The sequence below is a fragment of the Coregonus lavaretus genome, assembly GCF_964263955.1.
Source record: "Coregonus lavaretus genome assembly, chromosome: 3".
In the NCBI taxonomy this organism is placed as follows: Eukaryota; Metazoa; Chordata; class Actinopteri; order Salmoniformes; family Salmonidae; genus Coregonus; species Coregonus lavaretus.
Window position 1 is genome coordinate 77,598,830 of NC_139990.1, and position 9,077 is coordinate 77,607,906.

General features: G+C 45.5%; 1 protein-coding gene across 1 annotated transcript in view; it reads right to left on the minus strand.

Moving 5' to 3' along the window:
- Window positions 1-2,604, minus strand: part of ncalda (neurocalcin delta a) — an 84,452-nt gene extending 81,848 nt beyond the window's left edge. The window contains exons 1-2 of the mRNA XM_084158207.1: window positions 2,433-2,604; window positions 725-826 (exon numbers count right to left, since the gene is read on the minus strand). The gene's annotated coding sequence lies outside the window, so the exon portion shown is untranslated. The remainder of the gene's footprint in view (window positions 1-724; window positions 827-2,432) is intronic.
- Between the last annotated feature and the right edge of the window lie 6,473 nt (window positions 2,605-9,077).

A 9,077-nucleotide genomic window follows, 5' to 3' on the forward strand; every position in this document is an offset into this window, starting at 1 on the left:
TGTAGCTCAGTTGGTAGAGCATGGCGTTTGCAATGCCAGGGTTGTGGGTTCGATTCCCATGGGGGGCCAGTTTGAAAAAATGAAAAAATAATGTATGCACTCACTAACTGTAAGTCGCTCTGGATAAGAGCGTCTGCTAAATGGCTAAAATGTAAATGTAAAATGCAGTGGTATTCAAACTTTTTCAGCGGGGACCCATTTTTTAAAATTAATTTTTCATCCACCAATAACTTCAATGTATTGCATTTTCATCACATCAGAATGAAAAGAAACCAATAAATACATTTACTCCATTTCTCAAAAACTTTTGTATATTGTCCCATACAATAATCTGCACTATATTTTTTGCAGTTCCCCCGCAACACCGACTTTGAATACCACTGATTTAGGGGATAGGGTGCCATTGGGTCCTGGTCTAAAGTAGTGCCCTATAAACAGTGAATAGGGTGCCATTTGGGACTTGGCCAGTGAGTGATACAGCGAGGTCCAGGTCAGCTGGGCCTGTAGGTCTGACTGTGACCTATTGACCTGGATCCCTGCCCTATTACATGACTAGTGTGTTACGTCAGGCAGACTGATGAGTCCGTTACCAATAACCCCCGTCAGGCTACGACAGGAGGACAGAGGACAGAGCAGAGAGCACCGACCAACCCCAGGAACGTCAAGAAAAGACAGGTGAGCCTATCGTGTCTTGATGCCCCATTACAAGCCCAACAGAACACACCTCTACTAGTTTAGCCGCGTGGTGACGCTGCTTAGAGGTGACAGGAGGGGTACCACTGTAGCTGACTGGTGTCGTGGAGCAGATGGCTGGTCATCTGTGTGTCTGTAATGAAATGAAACGGAGAAACAGAGATGAGGGGGGGGGGATATCTGGCAGCATTCAGCAGTACCACGATGAGGGGGGGAGATCTGGCAGCATTCAGCAGTACCACAACACACCGAGGTGAGACCTTGGCAGCGTCCCAGGTGGCACCCTATTATATATATATATATAGTTCACTACTTTAGACCAGAGCCTGGTCAAAAGTAGTGCACTAAATAGGGAATAGCATGCTATTTGGGATGCATCCCTTTAAATGCTCCTGTTAAATAATCAACATGAACCATCCCAGTCCCTACTGTCTCCATCTGCTTGGAAGTAGACAGACAACCAGGTGGGACAACACTACGGAACTGCATGGCATATTATGCATGAAGCTAGCTAGAACCAAAGAGGATCTATTATATTGACTATAACCTTGTCCCCAGGCTAATTGTGCGGAAGTGTCCGGGAAGGAGATTAGCCCAAATTAAAAGGCCCAGTGGTTGTCATCTTTGCAGACAACCCCAGTTTTACTTGAACAGGTTATCATCAAATCATGTGCATCCAACGCTCGAACAGCAACCAACAACCTGCAGTGGTGGAAAAAGTCCCTAATTGTCATACTTGAGTAAAAGTAAAAGATACCTTACTAGAAAATTACTCAAATAAAAGTTAGTCACCCAGTAAAATACTACTCGAGTAAAAGTCTTAAAGTATTTGGTTTTAAATGTACTTAAGTATCAAAAGTAAAAGTATAAATAATTTCACATTCCTTATATTAAGCAAACATGTCGGCACGATTTTCTATTTATTTACAGATAGCCAGGAGCACACTCCAACATCGTTCACAAATGAAACATTTGTGTTTAGTGAATCCGCCAGATCAGAGGCATTAGGGCTGACCAGGGACGTTTTCGTGATAATTGCAGGAGTTGGACCATTTTCTTGTCCTGCTAAGCATTCAAAATGTAAGGAGTAGTTTTGGGTGTCAGGGAAAACGTATGGAGTCAAAAGTACATTATTTTCTTTAGGAATGTAGTGGAGTAAAAGTTGAATTAAAGTACAGATACACCCATAAACGACTTAGCCAAGTAGTACTTCAACGTATTTTGACTTTACAGCACTGCCAACTTTGTAAGAGATATGTGAATAACTTTCCAGTCACCTGTTAGTATAATGGATATGAGGTCGGATGGCCTGAATACACTCGTTATTTACATCCTTTAATGTGGCTAGCTAGCTACAGTGCTCACACTAAACAGCCAGTCATACAACCTGTTAGCTAACCATTTCTGGTGTAACTTACCCAATTCATATTACATAATCAATAAATAAAGAGAGGCTTAGAACAATGTGTTCATTAAATGGATATAACAAGCATAGCTAGCTAACGTTAACATTCTTTAATTAGCCAGCTAGCTAGTAACGTTATGTAATAACCAGCTAGTTTTTAAAAATCAATCCTCAAGACTGTGAGTTATCATGGAAGAGAAACATAGTTACCTGTGTTTGACTGTTGCCAAATAAAATACTGTTATTGACAACGCTATTTTCTAGCTGGTTGACAAAGTTAAAATGAACTGCGTGCTAATGTTAGCTAGCCCGAAGAAAACTGATCAAGACTCACCAGTTGAAATTCTGAAAACGTCCGAAAGTCCCTGTAGATGGACCGCGACACGTCTTCGTCAAAGAGCCAACTGCTTAGAAAACACGCCAACAGACCACAAAGCATGTGGCTTTACAAAAGTTAGAAAACACGCCAACAGACCACAAAGCATGTGGCTTTACAAAAGTTAGAAAACACGCCAACAGACCACAAAGCATGTGGCTTTACAAAAGTTAGAAAACACGCCAACAGACCACAAAGCATGTGGCTTTACAAAAGTTAGAAAACACGCCAACAGACCACAAAGCATGTGGCTTTACAAAAGTTAGAAAACACTTCAACAGACCACAAAGCATGTGGCTTTACAAAAGTTAGAAAACACTTCAACAGACCACAAAGCATGTGGCTTTACAAAAGTTAGAAAACACTTCAACAGACCACAAAGCATGTGGCTTTACAAAAGTTAGAAAACACGTCAACAGACCACAAAGCATGTGGCTTTACAAAAGTTAGAAAACACTTCAACAGACCACAAAGCATGTGGCTTTACAAAAGTTAGAAAACACTTCAACAGACCACAAAGCATGTGGCTTTACAAAAGTTAGAAAACACGTCAACAGACCACAAAGCATGTGGCTTTACAAAAGTTAGAAAACACTTCAACAGACCACAAAGCATGTGGCTTTACAAAAGTTAGAAAACACTTCAACAGACCACAAAGCATGTGGCTTTACAAAAGTTACAGTCGACTGTTGCTTCTTCTTCGATGAGGTTTAACGGCTGCACTGGAGTACAACTCCCTTTGCTTAAAAAATAAATAAATATATATATATATATACCCTACCATCTAACAAAAAAAAAAAATAAAAAAAAAAATTACAATAATAATTTAATTACACCACCTTACTCCACTATTTAAATATATTTAGTTCTCCTCATCGCCTAATTTGCATAATTTGCCATGTGCATGTAATTGCGATGGACGCTGTAGGAGAGAGGAATAACGTCGTGGGAGAGACAAAAAGTGAGTCAAATACACCCTACATTTACATCCGATCAGCTAGCGGCGGCTTCCCGCATGTGCGATTCATTTGCAGTCTGGAAGCGGAGGGGTGAACATCTCCTGCTCTGACTGCAGCTGGGAGGGACTGCTGCGCGAAGACTGGGCCGCCTGTGAGTGCTTTGGGACGGGGCCCACGGCACCCGCTGCTCGTTGAGAAGAGTAAGAACGATACGTGCTTTCACGTCAGAGTCTCCAAAAGTCTCCAATAACACCAGAAAAAGTCGCTAGATTTGTCGCTGGTCGCTTTTTTGAAAATGTGTGGCTAGAGGGGTCTGAAAACTCGCTAAATATAGCGACAAAGTCGGTAAGTTGGCAACACTGATCACATCGGGGGTGTACTTATGCCGCTTTCAAAACAAAATCCATTGCGGCTGTAGAGGGACACAGCAGCAAATTACACAACAAACAGCACAATGTCAACTGGATTCCGGTGCTACGTGCAACGTAAAGGAGCTACAAAGACTAAAATCAATCTGGTACCTGACACACATCTCAGCCCAGCGATACTAGACACACATCTCAGCCCAGCGATACTAGACTACCTGACACATCTCAGCCCAGCGATACTAGACTACCTGACACCTCTCAGCCCAGCGATACTAGACACACATCTCAGCCCAGCGATACTAGACTACCTGACACCTCTCAGCCCAGCGATACTAGACACACATCTCAGCCCAGCGATACTAGACACACATCTCAGCCCAGCGATACTAGACACACATCTCAGCCCAGCGATACTAGACACACATCTCAGCCCAGCGATACTAGACACACATCTCAGCCCAGCGATACTAGACTACCTGATACACCTCAGCCCAGCGATACTAGACTACCTGACACACATCTCAGCCCAGCGATACTAGACACACATCTCAGCCCAGCGATACTAGACTACCTGACACACCTCAGCCCAGCGATACTAGACTACCTGACACACCTCAGCCCAGCGATACTAGACTACCTGACACACATCTCAGCCCAGCGATACTAGACTAACGCTGTACTCAGGAGACCTAATGAGCTCTATGGGCATCTTTGAGACCGAATGTGTTATTCTGGGGACACAAACACAAACTGGAGTTTGAGATCGTGAAAACCAGTCAACATCCTCTCCTCTCAGGCTCTAGATGCGAACGCCTGGGACTGATGCAGTTCACCGTACCAAATGACCCTGCACATCGTGGAGCATGTCCAGCATGGAACCTCTGTCCGAAGAACAACAACTCAGCAGATATGACGGTGTACTTCCATGGGCCCATTCTCTCGGCCGAAGGCCTGAACCAGACCCAGACGAGCGATCCTCGCGATGCCAAAACACGTCTGATGCAAAAAAGGAGTACAGCATCTCATCGGTTTTGCAAACTATCTTGCTAAGTTCATGCCACACCTATCAGCAGTCTGTGAGCCTCTGCGCCGGTTGCTGGACCAAGACACACCATAGCACTGGGTACACAAACACGTGGCCGCAGTGCAGGAGATGAAATCTCTGGCTTCATCCATGCCAGTGTTGAGCTACTATGACGTCACGAAGCCTGTCACAATCCAGAGCGACTCCAGCCAAAGGGGACTTGGATGCTGCCTCGTGCAGGAAGGCCAGCCCGTTGCGTTTGCCTCGAGAGCGCTCACCCCTTCCGAAACAAAACGATGCACAAATTGAGAAAGAGTGCCTCAGCATCGTCTTCTCCTGCCAGCGCTTCCATCACTACTGATATGGTCGAGAGCTGGTCACCGCTGGAACTGACCACAAACCACTCATTGCCATATTCAGTAAACCTCTCCTCAACGCGCCCAAGAGGCTTCAAAGCATGCTCTTGACTCTGCAAAACTACAGCCTGAAGGTGCCTATCAGCGGCATGCCATCTGTTCTCTACAGCCTGAAGGTGCCTATCAGCGGCGTGCCATCTGTTCTCTACAGCCTGAAGGTGCCTATCAGCGGCATGCCATCTGTTCTCTACAGCCTGAAGGTGCCTATCAGCGGCGTGCCATCTGTTCTCTACAGCCTGAAGGTGCCTATCAGCGGCGTGCCATCTGTTCTCTACAGCCTGAAGGTGCCTATCAGCGGCGTGCCATCTGTTCTCTACAGCCTGAAGGTGCCTATCAGCGGCATGCCATCTGTTCTCTACAGCCTGAAGGTGCCTATCAGCGGCATGCCATCTGTTCTCTACAGCCTGAAGGTGCCTATCAGCGGCATGCCATCTGTTCTCTACAGCCTGAAGGTGCCTATCAGCGGCATGCCATCTGTTCTCTACAGCCTGAAGGTGCCTATCAGCGGCATGCCATCTGTTCTCTACAGCCTGAAGGTGCCTATCAGCGGCGTGCCATCTGTTCTCTACAGCCTGAAGGTGCCTATCAGCGGCATGCCATCTGTTCTCTACAGCAGGAACAACAATATGTTTTGACTTCATGTTTTGTTTTACCCCATATGTAACTCTGTGTTGTTGTTTTTATCGCACTGCTTTGCTTTATCTTGGCCAGGTCGCAGTTGTAAATGAGAACTTGTTCTCAACTGGCTTACCTGGTTAAATAAAGGTGAAATAAAAATACAAAAATGTTCAACAGATCAATCAGGCAGACTACTTTAAACGTCACAGATCACAACCTAGCCCAGATCAGGCAACACTATGGACAAGGACGAACACCTACAGTCACTGAAGTCCATGGTTCTCACAGGTTGGCCGTACCTTTCACAGTGAGAGTACTGGACCTTACGAGATGAGATCAGCGTGCAAAATGGCATCTTGTTCAGAGGTCAGAAGGTCATGATCCCCAAATCAGTACGTCCAGAGATGCTTACCAGCATAAACTCCAGTCACGTTGGAGGTGACTACCGCCAGGCACGTGAAACATTATACTGGCCAAACATGCAATCAGAAATGAAAGACTTTGTCAGCAGCTGTACCGCATGTAACGAGTACGCTCATGAACAGCAAAAAGGAAATCGTAATGTCACACGAACTGCCCACAAGGGCCTGGCAAATCGTCAGCATGGACTTATTCAGCAACAGACAAAATGACTATCTTCTCATTGTTGATCACTACTCTGACTTTTGGGGAATTGAACTGCTCCCTGACTTGTCTGCAGAGACGGTCATAAAGCGCTGCAAGGTGCAGTTTGCAAGGCAAGGCCAGCCTGACAAGGTCATCACGAACAATGGCCCACAATTCACTGCACAGTTCAAGTGTTTCGCCTCAGAATGGGAGTGTGACCTCCTCTCCTAGACACCCAAATGGCAAGACAGAGTCAGCTGTCAAGATTGCAGAAAACCTGTTAAGCAGGGCCTTGCGTGACAGCAATGACCCCTGGAAAGCCATCTTACAGTGGAGGAACACACCCACCGATAACATGGACAGCTGCCCAGCACAGCGCCTTCTGTCCAGACGTCTGAAGACGACCATCCCCGTAGCTAACAAGCTACTTGAGCTAAGTGCTTCTGGGACCGGACTGCTCCAGACCTACCAGAGCTGGAGGTGGGTGAAACGATAAGGATGAAACCGCTGCCTGGGGACACCACAGGACTTTGGAGGCTGGGCACGTGTCTACAGAGAGCTGCACCACGTTCGTACCTGGTGGATGTCGGTGGCTCCCTCTATCGTCGGAAATCAGGTGGATCTGCAGAGCAGACAAAAAAACAGAACACGCCAGACACTCACCTAGATGAGCTGGATCACAGTCCAGGCCTAAGGGCAAAGGGCAAAGGGCAAAGGGGCGCAGAACTGAGACACGAGCCAACTGAAGGTGAGGCTTCTACCCCACCAAGCTCTCCAGTTCGTGGCCCTAATCCCTGTCAGAGCACATACTCACGGGTGGGTCGGCTGTGCAAGCCACCGGACAGGCTTACTCTGTAAGCAAGGGACTGAAGTAAAATAGAAAATGTAATGTTATGACTTGACTATTAAGAACTTCATGTTGTCCCGTTATGTTTGCACTTTCTATTGAAAAGGGTGATGTTACGGAGTCTAGTTGATAGGTAATCGACTAGCTGGGCTGTTCCCCCGGACTCTGTGTGTAGGGACTTGCACAATGCTTGAACAAGGCTATTGAACTTGACATGCATGTCTGTCTTTATTAGTTTATCCAACATGTCATACTGAAACAACTAGCTCCGACAGGGGAAAATCCTTTCAAACGGTCATCCAACTCCTAAATTCTAAGCCGGGAACTCTGGCATCTTTCTAGAGCTCCGGCCTGAAGATCACTGACGTCATAATTTGATGTCGTATTTTTCAGAGTTCCCAGTTTCCCAGAAAGCACCATGAGCTATGAACATACAGAGAAGGAACTTCCAGATGCGTCGCAATAACCCGGAAGTAAAGCTGCACTGGGAGCCAAAGTTGAAATTGAATACAAGGATCAGGGTGGATAAAATCGCATTTAAACACGATTTAAATGTATTTTCGGAAGGGCTGTGCTCACCATTCATTTCATACATAAAATATATACATCAGACTGTATTGGGGAGCTATTTCATAGTTTTTTCCCATTTCAATCTTATAGTAAACATATGGTTGACGTGACTATTATAGGAGGAGCAGATCATCCGATATGCCTTTAAATATGATATGAAACCTGGAATTCAAATTTAAGAGGACCAGTGAAACACATTACATTTGACATTTTAGCCATTTAGCAGACGCTCTTATCCAGAGCGACTTACAGTTAGTGAGTGCAAACATTTTTCATACTGGACATCTCACATCTGTGCAGTTTGCAAGCGATGTTGTTAGGCTACATTGTATCGTTGCTTCTTCTTCTTCAGAGCACACTGGTGAGCAACGACATAATTTGACTTCACCGTTAAAAAGAAATCCACCCTGCTCCACGTATTCAAATGCGTTCCATTTCAAATGTGGCTCCCCAGTGCGGCTCTACTTCCGGGTTGTTAGCGTCTGGCAGTTCCTTCTCAGTATGTTGCTGTGTACTGAGGGGTCTCTCTGTGATTGAATGGTGTCTGCTTCCCTCTAGCGGTTGATGTGATACACTACAGATTGGCCTTTTCTTTGACCAGCAGACGGTGATAAAGTGCTATACTACTAAGTTCTCTAACTATGTTACCAAAGATTACAACATGATATGCACCAGAGGAGGCTGGTGGGAGGAGCAATAAGAGCAAGTGCCCATTGGAATGGCTGGAATTGTATTAAACACGTCAAACATATGGAAACCACATGTTTGACACCGTTACATTTATTCCATTCCAGCCATTTACATTTTACATTTTAGTCATTTAGCAGACGCTCTTATCCAGAGCGACTTACAGTTAATAAGTGCATACAATTGTTTAAAAAAATATTTTTTATAATATTTTTTTTATACTGGCCCCCCGTGGGAATCGAACCCACAACCCTGGCGTTGCAAACGCCATGCTCTACCAACTGAGCTACATCCCTGCCGGCCATTCCCTCCCTTACCCTGGACGACGCTGGACCAATTGTACACCGCCCCACGAGCCTGTCCTCCTATAGCTCCTCCCACCAGCCTCCACTGATATGCACCTGATATGCACCTACCACCGTACTCATATAGGATGACCTGGACTCCAAAAACATCCACACAATACTGGACATCTCATCTCACAATGTGGGTCTCTGGGAATGGCCTG